Consider the following 21,761-nt stretch of genomic DNA (forward strand, 5'->3'; position numbering starts at 1 on the left):
AAACTTCTTGCGTTGTTTGAGCAACTGCCTCCTTTGCTCTGAATCTGGCTTATCCACATTTCATCTTATACCCCAGCTCTTATACTGGAAGAGACAGTGTGTAATTTCTCCATATCTACTGTTTCTGTCAGTTTGATTTTATAGTCTTCTGTTATCTCTATCTCTCTTTGCAAGATACAAGTCTTTTGAAGATGCCAAGGCAGTCTGTTGTTTCTCATACAGGAAGAGTCCAATGTCAGTGACCATTCTTATCAAGCAGCTCTGGACCTTTTACTGTCTTATTATTATTTATTATTATTTCCTGTCTTATTATTATTTAGATTACTTAAATAGCATAATAATAATAATAATCTTGTTCTCTGTGCCTTTCTTAATAATTCCTAATGTTACATTTGGGTTTTTGACTGCTAGTGAGCTTTTGATTTTACAGAGCTATCATAATCCCACAATCCCCACCTAATCAGCTCAGGGCCCATAATTTCATTTGTAAATAATTTACATATGCACATTTCCCTTGCACTTCACTTTACATTTACTTATGCATATGCATTTCTGCTGCTGCTTTCTCTGTTTTGTATGAGTAAGACCTGTTTAAGTTGGATCGAATAAAGCAGAGAAATCATGAACCTGGATAGCTCGCTTATTTTTCTCTCCTCCTGTCAGACAGTTAGCTTCCCTAGGATATGAAAACACTGTTTTGTCTGCTAAGAACCCAGGACATGGACAGCAAACACATTTGTATAAAGAGTTGATGCTAAAACTTGAGGTTTGTTAGTTCCAAAATCACAAGCTTCAGACGCCTGAGCTAATGTTCTTCAATCAATTTTTTCCTGTCCTTGGCAAATCCACAGAGCAATCACGTACTACATAAAGTATACCAAGTATATCAAGTATTCTATAAACTATATAAAGCCTGGCTCTGGTAGTCATATATGCTTTAGGTATGCAGTATAAATTTGGCTCACTGCTGCACCTGATGAACTGTCTTTTAATTACAGATTTATTTTCCTCATTACTATGTTTTTTATGTTTATATGTAGTATTAATGCCCTTGGTAAGATTTAATCAATTATTTCCTTCTTGATACATTATTTTACTCTTTTTCCCTAGTTTTATTTCTTTTCTCTTGGAATAGGTCAGCACTAATATTATCCAAGGAATTCTGTCCAATTTTGTTCAGAGTTTTATCACTGTCATTCTAGAATTTTGATTTTATTTTTTACAAGTTGGTCTGAAGAGTAGAAATCATTTAGGTATTCCTAATAGCTCACTATCAGTGCTTTTTTTAACTGATATTTACAGATTTCTTTGAAGCTACAGAAGGGTCTTACTGGTGTTTACCACGTTATTAAATTTCTCAGTTGCCACAATTGTACGATGTCTTCAGGGAGGGGGAAAAGAATGATTTATCAAAGTCAGGTCTTATAGTCATTGATTGATTTTTAGTTTGGATATTATTAAAAATATACCTGTGTGAGGAAGTAGCTGCTGAGGTGTCTCATTCAAGTATCTCTTACCAAAAAACACATCTAGTGTAGCAGCTGGGCTCACCTCATGTAAGGTGTTCACAAGCTATTTATTATATCTATTGAACTTTTTTTAAAATGTATATTAAAGCCCTATTGCATGCAATTATTCATTTGTTTTCTCCCATTGCACTTCAGAAATTGGTTTAAAAGGTATTTCTTTAGAGGTCTGAATTTTCAGATTTCATTTCTTTGAAGAGCTGTGGATCAATCAGAACCCCCTTTCATCCAGCAGTGCACACACAACCTGTTTTAAATTAAGGAAAATAGTTTCATTTGCACAATGTTCTCTGTGTTATATTGTAAAGTCTTCATTAAACTTATTTCTTCCTCATTTTCTTGTACAAATGTATATCATTACAAAGGAATTTTGACTGGAAAGGACCTCAAGACTTCTCTATTCAAACCTCTCATGCAAAGCAGGGCTAGCTACAAGGTGAGCTCAAGTTGCTCAGGGCTTTATCTGCCTGAATCTTGAAAACCTCCAAGGATGGAGACTATGCAGCCTCTCTGGGCAGCCTACTCCACTTTCCTCAGGTGAAATTTCTTCTCTTATGTCCACACCTTACCAGCCATAGTCTTCTACCAAGTACTGCTGTGAAGATTCACCCTTGTTTGCACCTGCTTTTACCCCAGCCAGTTTGCACACAAAACAATACAACCATGTTTTCTTTGCTAGGCTTTTGCTGTTAATACAGCACTAGAAGCTTTTGTTGTGCTTACTGTTCCTTGCAAGTATGAACTCTAGGAGAGCCCTTTTCTAGGCTTTCTTTGTACTGTGTGTGTGTGGGGGCAGTTTTACTATAGTGCTCCCTTGTAGCTTGTTTGTGCTTCCCCCTCCTGTGTACTGCTTTTATGCAGTGAAACAGTCATGAGTTGCCTGTTAAAATTATCTGCTAATCTGTTTCTTTTCCTGGTTGTTGGGAGGGACTATTCTTGAGTTAGGAAGAGATTGCTGTCAATGGCCTGCCAGGTTTTACAAGCTCCTTTGCTCTCCAGAGATCCCTCTCATTGGATCAGTCCTACCAGTTTCTTGAATAAGGTAAATTCTTGATGTCTAAAGTCCAGGGTCTGTAGTCTGCCACTTGCTGCCTTCTCTTCTTTCCCCTGGGGATCTTGAACTCATCCATTTCATGGTCACAACAGCCAAAGCTGCCATTGATTATCTCCCCAGTCTGTCCTTGTTAGTGAATAGCGGATCCACTTGTGTATTCCCTTCAGTTACTTTTATCAAGGAGTTAGCCCTGACACCTTCCCAAAACCCTGCTCAATTGCTTGGGTCTAGCTGTGTTGCCACTCCAATAGATTGCAACAAGGTGAAAATGTCTCCTAAGAGTCAGTGTCTATGATTTAGACACCTTAAGTTGTTTAAAGACTTTTTATGCTTTCTTACCCTGATAGGTAGTCTCTACAATTTCCTACCATAATAACACCTTTACTGGCATTTCCTTTGATCCTGACCTAATTCTCTTTTGAGCCTGATCTTTATGGGAAAGGCTGGGGAGAATCTTTGGAAAAAAACATTATTAGTAGATTGACTAACTGCCATTTGTATAATTTGCAATCGGTCTTAAAGACTAGCCATGTCTTAACAGTTTGTAAATTTTGTGAATACTTTACAATGCCTGTAATCCTAAACCTCCTTCTAGCATGCTTGTGTCTGTTTACTAAGTAAAAATTTAATACTTGCATAGCCTGTCCCTAACTTGCTTTTAATGGAAACGCTGGAAAACTTAGTCAAAGCATCTGCTTAAAATTTTATGCCTGTTTAAATACTTTATTCCATGGAGGTCTTTATGTGATATACTCCTTTCCAACAGGACTTTTCTGCATTTCTCTTCCATGATTCCTCTTAAAAATTCAGAGAAAGAGACACAAAAGTCCAATTAGTGCAGCAAGAGGACACCTTCCATGTCCTCCTTTTTAAAAGAAGTAAAGAATCTTTACTTTGTAGGCAGGTAACACACTGACTCATGAACACATAGTAACGTGACTGAATTTTGTAATTATTATTACTAAAATTTTTATGATAGTCGGGAAGGTAGTTTGAAGCAGCACTGAGTAAAGTGTTTTCGCATTGCTGCTTGTGCAAGATTTTATTCATTTTCTCAACATTGCTAAATCCTCTAAATCACACAATACAGCACTCATCATGCCTTGTTATTACTATTTGAATTCATCAGCACTTTGTTATTCTTCACATTTTATTTTGTATTTTCTTGAAAATCTTCCCATAATTCAGGAGGTCACTTAACTACAGAGTGGGTTTTCACATGACATCTTGATCTTCTCTTACATACATGGGCTAATAACAGCGGTGGTAGACTTCCTTCATGGAACAGAAACAGCTAATTTATTTACAGTTGTAGGGTTTGTTTATAGCAGTGAATTAGCATTTTGTTCCATGCAGTGCAATTTAAATTCACTTTTCTGTAATTCTCCTTTTTATAGCTGCAAATAATTACTATGTGAAAAATGATCACATAGTAGAAAATTGTTAAATGAACAATCTCATTTTAAACATATTCATTTCATTAGATATCATTTATTTGAGAGGACTACACTGTGTTACTGTGCATACCCTGGGGCGCTAGAAATCCATTGGTGTAGGGGTTTTGCACAATCCATTTATTTAGTTTTGCCATGAATTTTAGCAGATCCTGGTGCTTCATAAGTATGTAAGCCATCTATTTAATGGGAATAATTTTATTGCCCAAGTGCCTTGGGTTTTAGTCACTCCATAACTGAGGAGATGAGAAGTGTAGACCTTCTGAACAGTCTTAACAGAACTGTAATACCAACAAATACATAGATGGATGTAATTAACTATTTCTTTGTCAGTTTTAGTGAAACTTTAGTCTCAAAATATGTCATATGAACATGAGTTGCATCCACCAAGAGGATTTTATTCTCAAAGATGGGTCTATATGAAAACAACCTTCTTACTCTTTGGAGGCAAGAGAGAGGGATAGCCAGGTAAATTACAGGTAGCAACCAAACTTTTTATGTATAACAACCCTTTTAACATATTTCTTCTTGACATCTTTTTAACATCTTTCTTCTGAACTGGTAGAAGGGGGTGTTATACTGTCAGTTTTGTGTGCTGCCCCCTTCACTAGTGCTTTCCTACACTTTCACAGTCCTTTAGGGATTTGACAGACGACATTGTAGGTGCCTTCTACTGGAGTATCTGAGCCCAAGGGACTGATTTCAAACATTTTCCTGTGTACACACCTGTAGCACAGGTTGCACTGCATATCAGCACTCCCATTTCAGTATCATTATTTCTGTTCCACAGGTGAGTTTATCTTGAGATATCTATTGAAATGGATTAAGTTCACAATTTGAGCTGAAATGAGGAAAAGGAGTGTTCCTATCTAAACATGACCTAATATTCTGAAGCATAGTAACAGTCAATGCAGGCATAATAGCTTGGCTGGTGTACCACTTCAGCAATAATGCAGAGTAAAAGTTGGCCACATAGCCAAAAGGTTTGCAGGGGTTTCGGTTGGGCATTGATGAAATCGGCTGGAAAAGAAGGCAATGAATTTATGAGGTAAACCTGTTACTAGTTTTTGTGGTTTAATCCCAGCCAGTAACTAGGCCCCACACAGCCACTTGCTCATTCCCCACCAGGTGAGCTGGGGGGACAGAATCAGAAGATAAAATTGAGGGAACTCATGGGTTGGGATAAAGACGGTTTAATAAGTAAAGTATAAGCCACATACACAAGCAGAACAAAACAAAGAATTCATTCATTACTTCCCATCAGCAGACAGGTGTTCAGCCATCTCCAGGGAAGCAGGGCTCTACCATGTATAATGGTTATGTGGGAAGATGAACATCATCAGTCTGAGTGTTCCCCCTCCTTGCTTCCCTCTGCCCTCCAGCTTCATGTGCTGAGCATGATGTCATATGGTGTCCTTTTGGTCAGCTGGGATTAGCTGTCCTGGCTGTGTCCCCTTGAGCTCCTTGTGCACCCCCAGCTGCTTGCTGTTGGGGGTAGAAGCAGAAAAGGTCTTCACTCTGTGTAAGCACTGCTCAGCAGTAAATAAAAATCCATGTATTATCAACACTGTTTCCAGCACAGATCAAAACCCTAGCACCATACCAGCTACCGTGGTGAAAATTAACTCTATCTCAGCCAAAACCAGCACACTAGCATTGTCATGTTTCATGTTGTTTTACAGATATTATTAAGGAATCCTAACTCAGTGATACCACATTTCAATATCTTCCTGAGATATTAAGCCTGTATTTTTGTCTCTGCTGAGTCTTCTACTGTTCTTTGCAAAGTTCATACTTCTTGTCAAGAAAATGAGAAATGTTCTTTTAATGAGCCTACAAGGTCATGATCTTATTGTGAAGTTCCTTCTTTTTCTTAAAGACCAACTTCTTGTATACATATTTCTTTGTTGAAAGCCCAGTTGTGGCTTTGCATGTGTGGCTGCTTTGCAAATTAGCCATACTAATAAAGTGATAACATTGTTAACAAACCAGGAAATATAAAATTAAACAAGTATAGCAAATATGTCTAATAAGCAGAACAAAAGCTATTCCAATTTCTTCCTAATATCTGCTCATAAATTTTATATCTGCTTTACAAAAGCAAGATTTGGGCTAAAATAATTGTTGCTATTTCTGTTAATTTTGCTAGAACAATGACCCCAAGAATTATGCAGAAGCTACAAGATATGAATCATATCTTCATTTTAGAAAAATCTAAACATTTGTGTTTGGTTGTTTAGAGTTTTTTAATACCAAAGTATAATTTTTTTGAACAATATCTGTTCAACATAGCTATGTATTTATTTTGGGGCATTACATAGAATATTTTGCAGCTTGTGCTACGTTTTTTTCAGACATGATGTTGAAAAAAGCCACATATTTTGAAATGGCCTACAGATTGGTTGTTAATGCTTGTCTGTATTCAAGCAACTCTAGAGTTAACTTCTTTTCCTTAGAATAATAACATACTCCCTAGTTCCTCTTTCCCTTAGTAAGATGTGCTTAGGTTATCCATCATGCCTGAAAGAAACTGAAACCAGCTATTTTTTGTTTTGAATGCTAGGATAATCAGTTCAGTCACTCTTTTTCATTTTGATACTGCATTTTTATAATATACTCAGTAAACAAGGATGTATGAAGAGGAGACAGACTTGAGGCATGTAATTCTATACTGTATTTTCTCACAGCAAATACAAAATAAAATTTTTTTTCAGCACTTGTTTTTTAATTTAAATTCTTCAATTAAAATTAATGATAATGCCCTATACTTCTAAAGTGCTTTATTTATTGATATACTCTTGATACATAACTTTTCATGTACAGTATTGAAGTTTCTCCAAGTTTAACACAGATATCATGTATGCTTTTGGAAGAGAATTTTAAAGTTTCAAGATTTTTTTAAGCTTTTGTTCTCTGAAATTACCACTATTCAGATTTTTGTGGTTGGGTTTTTTTAGGGGTTTACATTGGGGTTGTTTTGTGTTTGTTTTGGTTGGTTGGTTGGGGTTTCTTTATGTTTTCCTATAGCTCTGGTCTTTACTGTATCTTAGCATTTCCTTTTTCTTTCTTCTCCTTCAATTTGCTTCTCTAGGCAATTTAGAAACATGCTCTTGCTACAGATATATTCATTCAGGCTCATAACCCTTTGCAAGTTATTATAAATGTCTTGAATGTAATCATGAAAGCGTACAATAGACACATCCTATTTTCTTGTTTGTTAGGTTTGCTATGTGAAAAGCAGATACTTCTCTTTCATCCTGTTTCTGGTTTTAGTGTACTGTTGCAAAGATTAAAATAAAATAACACACACACCTCTCCCCAAACTTTCCAGAGTTCTAATTCCAGCTGTTCAGGGTCTTCTTTATGGAATCAGTGAGGTTACAACTTCTGATTTTGTTAAACTTCATCTTGAGTTTTTTTAATTTGCCTAAAAGGGAGTGTCATGCGATGGAACTCTGCTGTATTTCTTTGTATTTTCACATTTATTAAATTTGAATAACCTATGCCTTTTAAGCATAACATTAACCTTGTGATGTGATGTGGTGGAGTACCTGAATAAAAATATCCTTTTATATGAAAAATTAAAAGGAGAGCTTACAATCATAAACCAACTGTAACATATTTTTGAATTTCTATAGCAAAGCTTCTCATTATTGGATCCCTAGCTCTAAATCAGACTGAGCTATGCAGAAAATTTATTTTCACTCCATTCTGAGTGAGCTTGGTTCTTTTTTTTTAATGTTGCTATAGGCCAGTATCATTTGCAGGGGAGCATAAAGCACAGTGAGAGCTGAGTGAAACAAGATTTTACTTCCTGGATAATCTCCAGATTATCCTGGGCTCATTAGGTGGCTGGGAAGGTGCTCTCTGGGGGTGGATTGAATGTCTGACCTTCAAGACACATTCCCATTCTCTTCCCTTTGGGCATCAGCAAGGAACAATGGTTTAAGAGAAACACAAATAAACTCCTCTAAACCTGCCTTTGTTGAACTGGCATATGGGAACGTGGGAGATCATTTTAAGGCAGCCTGAGCAGGTTCTCTAGGAGTGTTTAAAGCAAGGTTTGATAAGAACAGTATTACATACACCTCCCTTGTTGAAATAGCAGATGAAGGAGTTTTACTTTCCCTGGCAAATGGAGGCATCCTCCATTTGTGTTTGACATTTTGTCAAAGCATGTGTTAACTACAGGCACAAAGTAAGTTGTGAATATGTTAAGGTTCAGCTTCTTGTATATCTACATATGCAGAAAAAATACTTTAAAATGTGTTTTTAAAGTACAAAAATATTTGCTAAAATAAACACGAAATATTTCTTCTGTTTGCAGTAGACTTGTTTTAATAGATTACAACAAATAACATGTCTTTATGGCTTTGAATATTTCTTGTTTGACAGTTGTTTACACATATCTGCATATTGTGTGCAGGCTTAAGATAGTCCTTTCAGGAAGTAGGAAGTTTTCAGAAGTTTGATTGTAGAGTTCTCACATATTTCTATAAACCAGAAACTAAAGAGCTGAAGATTTTTGTAATGCAGGTAGAGAAATCATATATAAACTAAAAGGAGCACGAGTCAAATGACACATCTGTCAGCAATTTAGTAAATGCTTAAACAATGTTGAAATATGGACTTATACTATGTTGCACTAAGATCTGTTAAAGGATCTTGAATGCTGAAGAGGTACTTAGTAAACCTGCAGAAAATATCATGGAAGATCTTGGTGACAATCCTGGTTCATAGTCTATCCTTATATGCTGCTGACTGCACACTACCCATATTCCTCAAGTTCACAGCAATTAACAACACTCCCTTATAGCTACTGATGTAGGTCACTTTTAAATTTTGGATATCAGGCTATGGTGATCACAACTTCCTCTTTTAGATTGCAGATGATATTTTATTAATTGATGTAAATTTTCAGAATTAGATTGACTTCAGAAAGTGATTTTCATTTTTCTGGAAGGAGAATTCAGTGTTCCTTTGAATTTTTTTTTTTTTTTTTCTGCTTATAAATTACACGACATGGGGGAAGTAAGAGAATAGTCATATTGTTGCCAAATGCAAAATGTTGCATATTCTGTGATTGAGTCGTCAAACCTGAATATGTAACCTTTCTGCTAACCTAGCTTTCAATGATAATTATCTGATATACCGGTGAATCAGACTGTCTTAAAATAGAATTAATGAGCATTTCCATTGAGGGTGCAATCTACTAGATTATTAAAGAGCATCTGTGTTCTTTCAATTATGGTAATGTCACTGTTTTAAATAGTGTTTTACATTTCCTGATGGGAATGTAACTATACTCAGCATATGCTTATTAAGCCACTTAGCAAACATAGTTGTATTAATAAAACCCAAAGTGTGTCATTTCATTCTATATTCTCAAAACCTTCAAAATACAAGCTCCAAAAGCAGGAAATGAGTCTCAGATACAGTAGCAGCCTATTCAGGATAAGTCATGCCCAAGTACTGGCTGGGAAGTCTAGATGAGTGCTTTTCATGTTGTTTTTCACAGTGTATTCCCAAAGGATTCACAAACATTAGCCAAGGAGGACCACTGGTAAATGTATGTATAGATTTGCCTGTGTATGTGGAATTTCCAAAGGATCTATCTATTCATTAAAGGTTATTACAAAACTATGCGGTTTTTTTGGTTGCAGTTATATTTATTAGAGGTGAGCAGTACCTACAATAGTATATTATATTTTGAGGAGCAAGTGTTAACAGTTTCCCTTGACTTAGAAGATTTTGGAAGCAGCCTCAATATCTTGAAAGCCAGTACTGTTTAAGAAGAAAGTTTGAGAGGTCTGTCCCACCAGGCCTGGGCCTATGAGCAAATCCCTTTGGTAGTTGTTCCTATGGGACAGAAACCTATCTATGTCTTGTAAATGACAGGTAGAGCTCGGTGATGTTGGAGACTGAAAAGGAGGATGTAGTCTCTGGAGTAAAGGAAATAACCTAAGTTTTTATATGGGACTTAGAGGCTATGGGGAAGAACTGCTCAATGAAACTGAAGAAAGGTCTTTGGGTGTCAATGATTCTGAGCCTAAGAGGAAGAAGACTGGTAATAAAGGAGAACATGGGAGCTCTAGTGGCTAAAAGACAGAGTTGCTGTATAATATCTGGGGATCTACCCAAACTTTTGGTTTGCCTCCTTCTGAGACAAAGACCTGAACTATGTCAAAGGGTACCATCAATGGGCTGATGAAGTACTCCAGGAGCATACAGAAGATGTTTTTAATAATGTTGTCTTTGAAGTAAAATTACTATTTGCATAGTACGTCTCTTCATGGCAGTCATCTTGCTCCTCAGTTAGAGGTGCAGCTGTAACGGAAAGAGACCAGCTGTGTCAGATTTGCAGGGCTAGGACTCTGTTATGATCCAGTAGGGAACTCCATGTCCTAAAGATCTGGGTATGCAAAGACAAAGTGGTTTGAGTTGTAGTTTACGAGGTATTTAGAAATGTTAAAAAAGGCTCACCAGATGCGTTTGGTTTGTGATTTGTTTTATAGTAAGCCATTCTGCTACTGTCTGATGGTTGTCAGCTTAGTATAGAGGGCTATTGATATCACTGATATCTAGGACATGATGATACAGCAAAATAAGAATTTTATTTATTTATTTTTAAGATAAGCATACCTGAATGGTACAAATTTGCTTTTAAATACCCTATAGTGGTGTTTATTTAAAAAAAAAAAAACAACAGCATGAAAAGTACAGCACTCAGGGGAGGCAGGTGGGATGTGGAGTCACAGCAACATGAAAATCTAGATGGTTATTCTGTATCTCCTTATGGAAGTTCAGCTACCCCTTTTTTATTGAAGATGTTGTCAGGAAGCAAGGAATTGTTTTACTGCTTTTGGAGTGTCACCGTAGCCTACAAAACTATGGAATATGTGCTAATTGTGTTCGTTTCACTTTTGTGATGGGAAAACAAACAAACAAACAAACAAAACAACAAACCCAACATGTAAGAACTTGGCAGTATAACTTGAAATGAGTTTCCTCTTCAATTTGTTAATTTCTTCCCACTCCTCCCCAGAGTTGAGTAGGCCAGGGATAAATCCTGCACTTAAAAGCCCCTTGGAATTCACAAAAGTTGTCTTTCTTCTGCTATGCTAAAAGGCATGCTGTGAATGTTGCTTAATATGTTGTCAGAATTCTTTTACAACTTCAGTGACTATTTTCCCACAATGATACATTGTTTCTCCTTCTTCCTCTCTATACAGTTTCCATAGGTCTAGAAATTTCAGAAGGTAAAAAACACCTCTTCTGCATTTCTTCACTTCCCAGGATTATGTCCTTTGCCCATCTGTTCCACTGTGTAAAAGAAATTCCAAATTAACTGAAATAGAAAAGAAAGGGTGGGTATAGCTGTACAATCTGTATAAGACCTTTATGTGAAAGGAAGAAATGTGTTTTCTCTTTAGGGATATTTTTCTCTCTCTGTGGTGGTTTTTATTGTTAATTGTTTGATTTTAATGATTCATTAATGTCTATTTTATGGAAACACAATAATGACTGCTACTCTGGGTATGAGAGGAGAAGGTTTTTTGAATCAGCACATCAAATTTGTAGGTTAGTAAAATTACAGAGGAAAGACTGTTAGAGTGGAAAAAAAGAAGTGTAGAATGTGTTGAATAGCAGAGATACAGCACCAAGTGAACAGAGTGCTTTTACTGAACTTGGAATAGGAATATAGATGCTATGCCAAAGAGAGAAGAGAGGAAAAATTAAAATTTGTCCAAAGTGGACAATGCTGTTGGAATATGATTCATGCCTCTGAATAACTACAATTTAACAATAATATGGAATTTTACATGTTTTTGATAATGCCTGGTAGAGTTTCCTTTGTTTTCATTTTTCTAGTAAAAATGTTCTGGTTTTCTGATCTTTTGTACTTACTGGTTGTAGCTGTTATCAATAGTATTAGTAAGGTAACTGATTTAGTAAATACAGCAGTCCTAAGATAAAAAGGCCTTTAATATCAATGGATTGGCCATGTTAGATGTTCAATGATTTGCAAGCGTTCAAACATCCAGTATTACTCATCTTTCTGTCTAGTGATTCTTCTTGAAATACTGGGAAAATTGGTATGAGAGCTGGGCCAAGAAGTATGCCATCCCTAACTAACAAGGTAACAGTCCTGATGAAATTCAGGGCCACAAATCCTTTTCAGAATAAGTAACATAAAATTGCTTTAACATTCAGGTTGTATTTGCACTAATTATAGTGGTTTAATTTTATATAGTTATTACTATTTTGTTGCACAGTAAAGCAAACAGAGCCTTGTTCTCCTGGATTAATACTTAGCAATATAAGTGAGGTATATGGTTAATAAAAAGTAACAACCAAATACATTGTTTAGATTTTTCATGGACTACTGGACATACATAATCTTTGAACCTGCAAGACAACATAATTTAGTATCTTCATTTTACAGCTGGTTGAATTAAAACATTGGGAAGTGACATTAGGGTTTTTTCATGAATTGCTTCACCCACAGAGTACTGGAAACAATAAATCACTTTTATTAGTGATAAAATACTGAAGTTTATTATAATCTCAAAAGCAGTTTTATGCAAGGAGAGTTTATCACTACAACTATTCTCTTACTGTATGATGATATAAACCAAGTTACAAAAATTAGAGAGGGCTGTTTAGAATGTTACAGAACCAAAAACAAAAAAAAAATTAGTTCTTTTGCTGATATTCCCTTTTGCTGATCTTCCCTTTTGCTGATCACCCCTTCCCATGGTGACTATGAAATAGAACTCATTATGAGCAGTTCCTTGGGGCTAAAAGAACCTCATGTTGGAACAACTGAACAGGTAAAATGGACTTCCTCAACATTTGCAGGGCCACTAGCTTTGAATTGGGCTTAAAATCATTTATCAATGGGCTTTTTATTACAGAGTTTATTTGTGGATCTAATAATCTAATATTATGATTATTTTCTTATCATATTCTAAATAGAAAATAATCACTTTTATACTTTTTAAATCTTATTTTGCAAGCTAGCTTCATGACATTAACAATGTTAAGCCAAGATTCCTTTTAGATGATCAAGTACAATACCTAAACCAAGTTTTTCCAAAAGGAAATGGTCTTTTTGAAATGTTTCTTCATGTTGTGGTAGTACTATGATATTCTGAAGTAGGAATGATTTTGTATCTTCCTTTATCATCAAAAAAAACAAAAACCCAAACAAACAAACCAATCAGGAAGATATGATTTTCATGCATGATTTTTAATATTTGTTTTTAACTGCAGTGATATCATATTGTGTGTGTCTAGAAACTCATACATGCCATCTGCTATGTAGTCCGTACTGAAAACTATTTAATTCCTCTGGAGGCAAATAGTGTGAGAGTATTTATTTCATAGCATTCATATTAGGACAGGAAGAAATTTTAATAAATAAGGAAAGTCAGCATGGGAAAGGAATATAACAAGAAAAATGATGAATAAATGAGAAACTAAGAAATTAGGAAGGTTCATTTATTCATTGTATTCTGGAGAATGGAAAAATAAGGGGATGGTATCTATCTAGCTGTTTTTTATATGAAAAACAACTAATGCCACTCTCCAACACCATTAAGACTTTTTTCAATTGTAAAAATAGCTTCCACTGAATCTTGGTGTGTGTGACAAACAGATCTTGCTAGATCTCTATAGCAAAGTAAACAATTTCTTACTGTCAGACATCTTTTTGTATCTCCTATCCAATGTTAACTTATCTTTTTGTTGGATCATTGTTGTGTTCTGCTGCTTTTTTATTTTTGTTTTGAATACCAGCTCATCTTTGGACTGTCATAAATTGCCTGCAATGCTCTATCACATCCAGTCACCTATGGAACGGATAGAATCTCTGAATGTTGGGCTGTGTCTGAATGTTGTTTAAGTGACACCTTACATGTTCCTATAAAGAAACATGGCTTAGTGTAGTGTTATGTTATGAAATTTCTTTTTTCAATACAACTGTGCATTTAATCTTCCTATAAGCTACATTACAATGGTTTAATTTTCAGTGCTTCAGTGCATAGTGAGAGCACTGACTGAAATAATACACTGGAAACTATGGTTGCTATTTCATTCATTTTGAGCTTTTGATAGGAATTAATATACATTCTCATTTTTCTGACATGTAAAATACTTGAGATGCATTTCAAGTTTAAATGCATGTAAGAAGCAGTAAAATAATAGTATCAAAAAATTGACAGAAAAGTAAAATACAAATAGATACATAGGCAACATTTATCTTAGGTTCTTCATGTATTACAAGAGTCAGGAAATTGTGCTGGGAAGTTGCTGGTAATGACTGGACTCTTATGAGAGATACAGTTCCACAAAGTCCCACAGTATCTTCTGTGCATCAAGTCCTGTTTCCCATGGTAAATAATACATCATTTTCTAATGACAGTGCAGTTGACAAGTTGCACGAGAAGAACCTATTGAAGGAGTTAAAATTAGAAGTGATAGCCATGAAAGTTTTCTCAGGTGTGGAACTGACTGAAATCAACTCATCAATTCATCTCTTCTTTCTACTAACAGTCAATTCTGTAAAACAAATCTGCTCTGGGAGCAGAAGGGAAAACAAAGGTCACTGATGAGGTCACACTCCATCTTTTTACTTCTGTGATTATATCCACCACAACAGCATGCTCTCTGTGGAATGCAGAGGGTATGTGATCATTTTACTCTTATGCAGAAATAGAGGGGTGTGTTTGTGGGGTTTCTCCATAAACCTGCTATTGGCCTTCCAAGAAAAGAAAAACGTACTTGATATCATCATGAAGGAAGAAAGTTTCCTTTCTAAGACAAATGCAGAATGTTTGGTTTAGTTCAAAATGTGTCGTGTTTTGCTTCATTTTGTAAAGTATAACTCAAACTTGAAAATAAAGACTTTGAAGTAGGGAAAAGCTAACTGCTACAAATACATGTTGTCTATTCATCTGTCTAAATATGTAAATTTCTGTAAAACAAAAACCTACAAGCAATATGGATCCCAAAACATTTTCTTAAAATCTTTGTTTCCTTGAGGACTTTGAGCTTTAAGATCTTTTTCCGCTGATTTTCTCTTTTAGCTTCAAGCTGAAGAAATAAAAAAGTGTGGGGTCTATTTTAAACTAAGATAGGGAGAAAGAAACTCAAAGGAATATTATTTAAAATAATATCATTTAAATTTTGGCAGTAATTATGAGACTAGATTGTAGTTTATGTCATTGAAAACTATTCATCCTTAAAACTTAGTGTTAGCTGTTCCATAAATTATTGCTCAAACTGCATTATTGTCTTATGAAATAGAACAACCCTCCCCTTATTTTATTTTTCTCCTCAGGAACTCAGTAACCTATAAACCAGTGCCATACACTAGAACATTTATTGCATACTTTTTATATTCACTGTAAAGCGTTAGTTTCTTGAAAGAGTGAAATTTAATCTAAGACAACAGATTGACAAGAGGAACATAATAATTGGTAGATATTTTATGTTACACTGATCTTACTGTCTTGTAATGGAGGTCATTCCATTGCAAATTTCTTCAAAAGAACAAATCAGGGCTTTATCCTTTACTCCTGTGGAGATAAACTGTTCTTTGATACTATTATGAAATACAGAAGTATTCATATTTTTAAATGTAGATTATTCTCCTTTCCATCTCTGTATTGTTACAAACTTTGCCTGTTGTAAATGAAATATGAATATGGTTCGCTAAATTAAAAAAATTGAGTGTGAACAACCTAACAGGAAGAGAAAGTCTTCCAGATTTTTCTCTCAAGTAAAATGTTGTTTTATTGAAATGAAATTAATGGTTTAAGATTCAAATTCATTTTCACTGTGGTCTGTCAAAGAACATTGTGGTTATATTATCATGTAATATCATTTGCATATACATTAAAAACTAAGACAGTAAGAAGCAGGTGGTGGACCTGAACTTTTAGACAGTTTTAATCTGTCTGTTCACTGTGCTTATTAGTGTGGTCATGTAGCTTACTTTTCTGTCTGAAAATTAGTTTAATTCTACCAAAAATTTACATCATAACAACCTGAGAATTTTTTATGCTAATAACAATCCACTATTGATTTAAGCAGAGGCCTTAGAGATTAATGTTCACTGAGGTAAAAATGAAACTGAAATAATTTTTTTGTACTTAGTCTCTGCAATGGCAGAAATATATTGTAGTTTTTGACAGAAACAAGTAAGGTTGGGGTAAACTGCATGTTGTTTGTTGTTTGGGGGTTTTCTTGTTGTTAAGAGTGTGTGTGTATGTGTGGTTGTCTCAGAAGGTGTTGGCGTCCTTTTGGCTTACATGATTAACAAGATTTTTGAGATTTTGTTCATGGTTTCTTTAGGAAAAGAAGAAATAATAGTGAAGGATTTCCCTTCTGCCTTCCCCACCTGCTTAAGTTTCTTGCAATAAAAAGGAGATAAGGTTTTCTGCAGTCTTGTATATAGTAGAAATTCTGTAACAGGAGATAAACCCATGATGTGTATTTGCAAAACTCTTCCAGCATTTAATCCTTTTGGGGTTTTGTTTTTGTTTTTCATGGCCTAAGCTTGCTTCTAGCTTCCTGCTGTAAATGTGTGTGTATTTCTTTTCTCTCCATTTTTGTAGTTCTCATTAAATAGAGGGTCTGTTAAATGTTTATCGGCAGCTTTCCAGTTTGGCAGCTTCCCAGCTCAATAACTTTAGCAAAACTGATTTGTTGACTCTTTGTACAGGACTGCTGAAACCTACTGGCCAAAAATAATAGATGTCCAGTAATCAGCCAAAGTCATAGTATCGTTTCCTTCCCTGTGGTGGCCCATATCAGCTGGAGAAGATGCAAAGATGACTAATTATATATATATTGTTCAGATGTACTTCTGAAGAGAGAGTTGATCCTCTAAGCTGTTTTGTTTTTGGTTCCCAATGAATTTAGTGGGACTTGATCTCTCAGTGTTAAGTCCTTCTTATCAAACCTTAATTAAGCAATGCAAACTTCTGTCATCAAGGTGTGTACTTCTGTGATTGATGCAGGCATGAAATGCATCTGTAATTCTGTTGACAAATTCTCTGCAACTTAAAGTGTATTCTGCTTATGGATAAAGAATTTTAGTCTTGATTCCATGTTTGTACTCTTATTAACAGAAACCCAGACTGTCAGGTAGTAAACACATCCCCCCCCACAAAACCCCCTAAAAAACTATTCTGTTCCTCTAAAACTATTATAGTCGATGCATTTTTTTTATTCAGGTTGCCAAACTTAGTAAACCAGGGATATTCTCCTTCCTCGTCTGGGACAAACTGATGGGGTCAGGTAACCTTCCTGCTAATCTTCAGACACTCTTTTGTGGACCCTGAGTGCAGTTCTGTGCCCACGTGTAATGGTGTAGCATGGCTATCAGCACTATCCTGAAAAAAAGCAATAAGCAGCAGCAGTATTTTCAGCATCAGTGCACTAAATTTGACTAGTATGTACTTGCAGAGGCTAAATGTCAGCTTCTAATACACCACCTTTCTTTTTTTCCTAGCGCCATATCTGTTGTAGATGTATCTGGTTTAGAGACATCTTAGCAGATGAATTGAACATTACCCTCATATTCTATTGTGGTTAATGAACCTTGTCTAAGGAGGTATAAGCCATTGCTTTGCTGTTCTGGTCTTTTTATTCCCAAGGGAAAAATCCCATGCAATTCCCACATAGAATAACTTGGACTGGAATACTCTTTTGGGGCTTTTTGTTGGTTTTCATCCAGCAAAGTAAAAATTTTTTATCTCCCATCCTAAACTACTCAAGTTTAATGTTTTTTATTCCTGTTTCATTTTTGTAGTACACTAAGAATTTTGTATTAGGTGTCTACTTTTTGAAGGAAAAAATAGTAGAAAATGAGTTTATAGTGTCTGCAGCAGAACATGCACCTCTAAAACTAGTAGAAATACTGTAGCATCATTCATGTACGAAAAGGGTAAGTTATACACAAAGCACTACTTATAAGATCTAGTGATCTGGGAAGCAGAAATGTATAATTTAAACTTCTCTATATGCACCTAGTCATTACTAAAGTTTGTACTGTATGATAACATGCTGCAGCTTATCAAAAAAAAACAAACCCCACAACAAGAACAGTCTCCCCCAAATAAAAAGCAATGTAGAAATAAAGCACAACTTAACAAAAATTTCCTAATTTTAAAAATATTGCATAGTCTGAGTCTTAATATATACAAAAGGCTTAGACAAATTACATTATTGCTTTTTCTGCTCTATCTCAAATTGTGCTTCTGATATAACTCATAGCAACCATATGTTATCCATTACTTCTGAGCAAGATGACTGACAATTTAGGCATGCCCATAAAGCACCTTTAATGCATTCAAATGAACCTGTTTAAAATGTGCTTTTTTCTTTCTCATGTTTTGGTTGTTTTGAGCTGAACTAGCTGATGTTAAGGTGAGAAATAATTATGAGCAAAGTCTCATGGGGTCACTCAGAGAACTTAATTTGCACTGACTTTAGGACATGATGCCAGGAAAAAAAAAAAAAAAGCCAAAGCACCAAAATCTAATGAGATTTGAACACTCTAATTAAATTTCCCAATCCAAATGGCTGATAAACAGCTGTTATTTTTGACACTGTTTAATGTAATTATTTTTCTTTTCTGTGTATTTTTCTATATCCCAGTGTGTCTTTCAAATTACCTTTTTGTTCAGTGCTGCCAATAATGCTTTTTGAGAGGAAAATGTTTAGGGTGGCTTTTCTCTTTTTCATGGGTAATGAAGCAATTAACCTGTGCTGCATCAGCCTTCAAACTTTTTAGTATAGGTTTTTCTTATCAGGTCTAGTAATTCACTTCTGTAGAACCTTGATCTATGTGTTTGATATTTTCAGTAAAATGGCAAGTCCATGTGGAAACAGATGCAGTGAAGCATCCAGTCTTGAACTTGACCTTTCTTTTATTCTTCTGGTTTGATAACATTTTTACAATACGAGAAACCGTTTTTAACTTAGCCAAAGTGACATTTTTACTTTTTCCATGTACAAACAAAAGTAGAAATGTAGTTTCATTATGCCTTACTTTTCCCACTGTACTGTCTAGACTTTTTCAAATACCTTTTCATACTACCAAAAGGAAACAAACTTACCATTTTCTTCACTGCAGTACAGTCCATGTCCCTGTGCTGCTCCCAGGCAGGTTCAGCTGGAGTCAGTTGTCCAGAACTGTTTCTAATTGGGTTTTGTATATCTCTAAGCACAGTGACTCCACAACTTCTCTGTTCAAGTATTCAATCACAATCATAGCAAAAGGTGTGGAATGTTTTTTTTTTTGTTTTTTTGTTTGTTTGTTTGTTTTAAATATTTAGATGCAGTTCCCCATTATTTCAGTTTTTGACTATTACCTCTTGTCCTTTCACTGGATACCAATGAGAAGAGTTAGTTTCTCTTCTTTCTAGTAGATGACTGCTGAGAACACATGATGACTGCTGTTAAACAGGAACTGGTATTCAAATTACCATCAAGTGGTGAAGAGATTTCGAATTGCCTCAGCACACAGGAAAAGGGTGAGAACGAAGGCATGGGTGAAAAGCTTTTGTCAAAAGGAAAGTTATTCCAAAATGCCTTTCTAGTAACCAGAGAAGGTGACGCAGGGAGGTGGGAATTTGATGCAACATGCACCTGGGAGGGGTAGTCTTCCTCTTGGTCTAAATGTGCCATCTTCTCTCTGCTCCTGAGATGTGCCACAATGAACAAGGCAATTGAATGGCTTTTTTATGTCTATCCAAATGCACATCTGTATACACCTATCTCTTTGGATGCTGGCAAGAACTGTTATTTTACTGGTGCGGCGTCCCCATTCCCTAAAAAGGGAGAGTAGCTGAATAACTGAGTCCATAAAGTGAATACCTTCTCTCCTTCTCTTCAGCTTCAGTAAATGTAGACATGGGTAATCCCAGAATCATAGAACAGTTAGGGTTGGAAAGGACCTTAAGGTCATCAAGTTCCAACCCCCCTGGCATGGGCAGGGACAACTCACACTAAACCATGCCAGCCAAGGCTACGTCCAACCTGGCCTTGAACACCGCCACGAACAGAGCGTTCACAACTTCCTTGGCAACCAATTCCAGTGCCTCGCCATCTTCACAATAAAGAACTCCATCCTTATATCCAATCTAAACTTCCCCTGTTTAAGTTTTAACCCATCACCCTTTGTCCTATCACTATAGTCCCTAGTGAAGAGTCCATCCCCAGCATCATTATAGTCTCCCTTCAGACCCTGGAAGGCTGCTATGAGGTCTCCACGCAGCCTTCTCTTCTCCAGGCTGAACAGCCACAACTTTCTCAGCCTGTCTTTATACCGGAGGTGCTCCAGTCCCCTGATCATCCTCGTGGCACTTCTCTGGACTTGTTCCAACAGTTCCATGTCCTTTTTATGTTGAGGACACCAGAACTGCACACAATACTCCAAGTGAGGTCTTACAAGAGCAGAATAGAGGGGCAGGATCACCTCCTTTGACCTGCTGGTCACGCTCCTTTTGATGCAGCCCAGGATACGGTTGGCTTTCTGGGCTGCAAGCGCACACTGTTGGCTCATATTAAATTTCTCATTGGCCAATACCCCCAAGTCCTTCTCCGCAGGGCTGCTTTGAATCTCTTCTCTGCCCAACTTGTAGCTGTGCCTGGGATTGCTCCGACCCAGCTGTAGGACCTTGCACTTGGCATGGTTAAACCTCATGAGGCTGGCATCAGCCCACCTCACAAGTGTGTCAAGGTCCCTCTGGATGGCATTCCTTCCCTCCAGGGTATCAACCAAACCACACAGCTTGGTGTCATTGGCAAACTTGCTGAGGGCGCACTCAATCCCACTGTCCGTATTGCTGACAAAGATGTTGAACAAGACTGGTCCCAACACCAATCCCTGAGGGACACCACTCATTACTGGTCTCCAGCTGGACATTGAGCCATTGACCGCAACTTTTTGAGTGCGGTTATCCAGCCAGTTCTTTATCCACAGAATGGTCCACCTATCAAATTGATGTCTCTCTAATTTAGAGACAAGGATATCGTGTGGGACAGTGTCGAATGCTTTGCACAATCCATGTAGATGACATCAGCTGCTCTACCCCTGTCCATCAGTTCTGTAGCCAATGAAGGGAAGGGAAGAATTAATCTTTAGAGCTATGGATTTGGGAGTTAGATAAAAAAAACAAGTTAGAAACACTAGATTAAGATGTATGTTACTCTTAATGTTTATTATGAGCCAATACACTAATTAGCAACGATTGAACTTCTAGTTCCTACTGTCCAGTTCAGTAATTTCTGAATGACAAGTTCAAGCATGGCAGTATAAGTGAAGGGAGTTAATCCTACAAGATATGTTCCATTAATGTATAGAGTGATTACCTCTTATTGATAGCCCTGACTGGGCAATAAGAAATACTATTTTAAACAAACCAGGAAATCTAGCACCCTTTCTTCATGCTGATCCTACTCTTAAGCAATAGCCAGGATTCACTCCTTTCCTTACAGAGTTTAGTCTTCTTTCTCTATATATGAACATAATTTAAAAGAACCCAGGAAATTCCAATCTGAGAAAAAGACCTGGATCTGCAATCTGTATATGGAATACCATAAGGAAGTGTTGTAGATTAATTTGTGATATATAAATAATCATAATCTGTGGTACAAGTAATGTCTGTCATGTTCATGAATAAGGCATAATGTCCGAAGTGCTACCAGTGT

The sequence above is a fragment of the Pezoporus flaviventris genome, unplaced genomic scaffold (assembly GCF_033815535.1).
Source record: "Pezoporus flaviventris isolate CSIRO_AGI_PZ_B2104156 unplaced genomic scaffold, CSIRO_AGI_Pfla_v1 ptg000007l, whole genome shotgun sequence".
In the NCBI taxonomy this organism is placed as follows: Eukaryota; Metazoa; Chordata; class Aves; order Psittaciformes; family Psittacidae; genus Pezoporus; species Pezoporus flaviventris.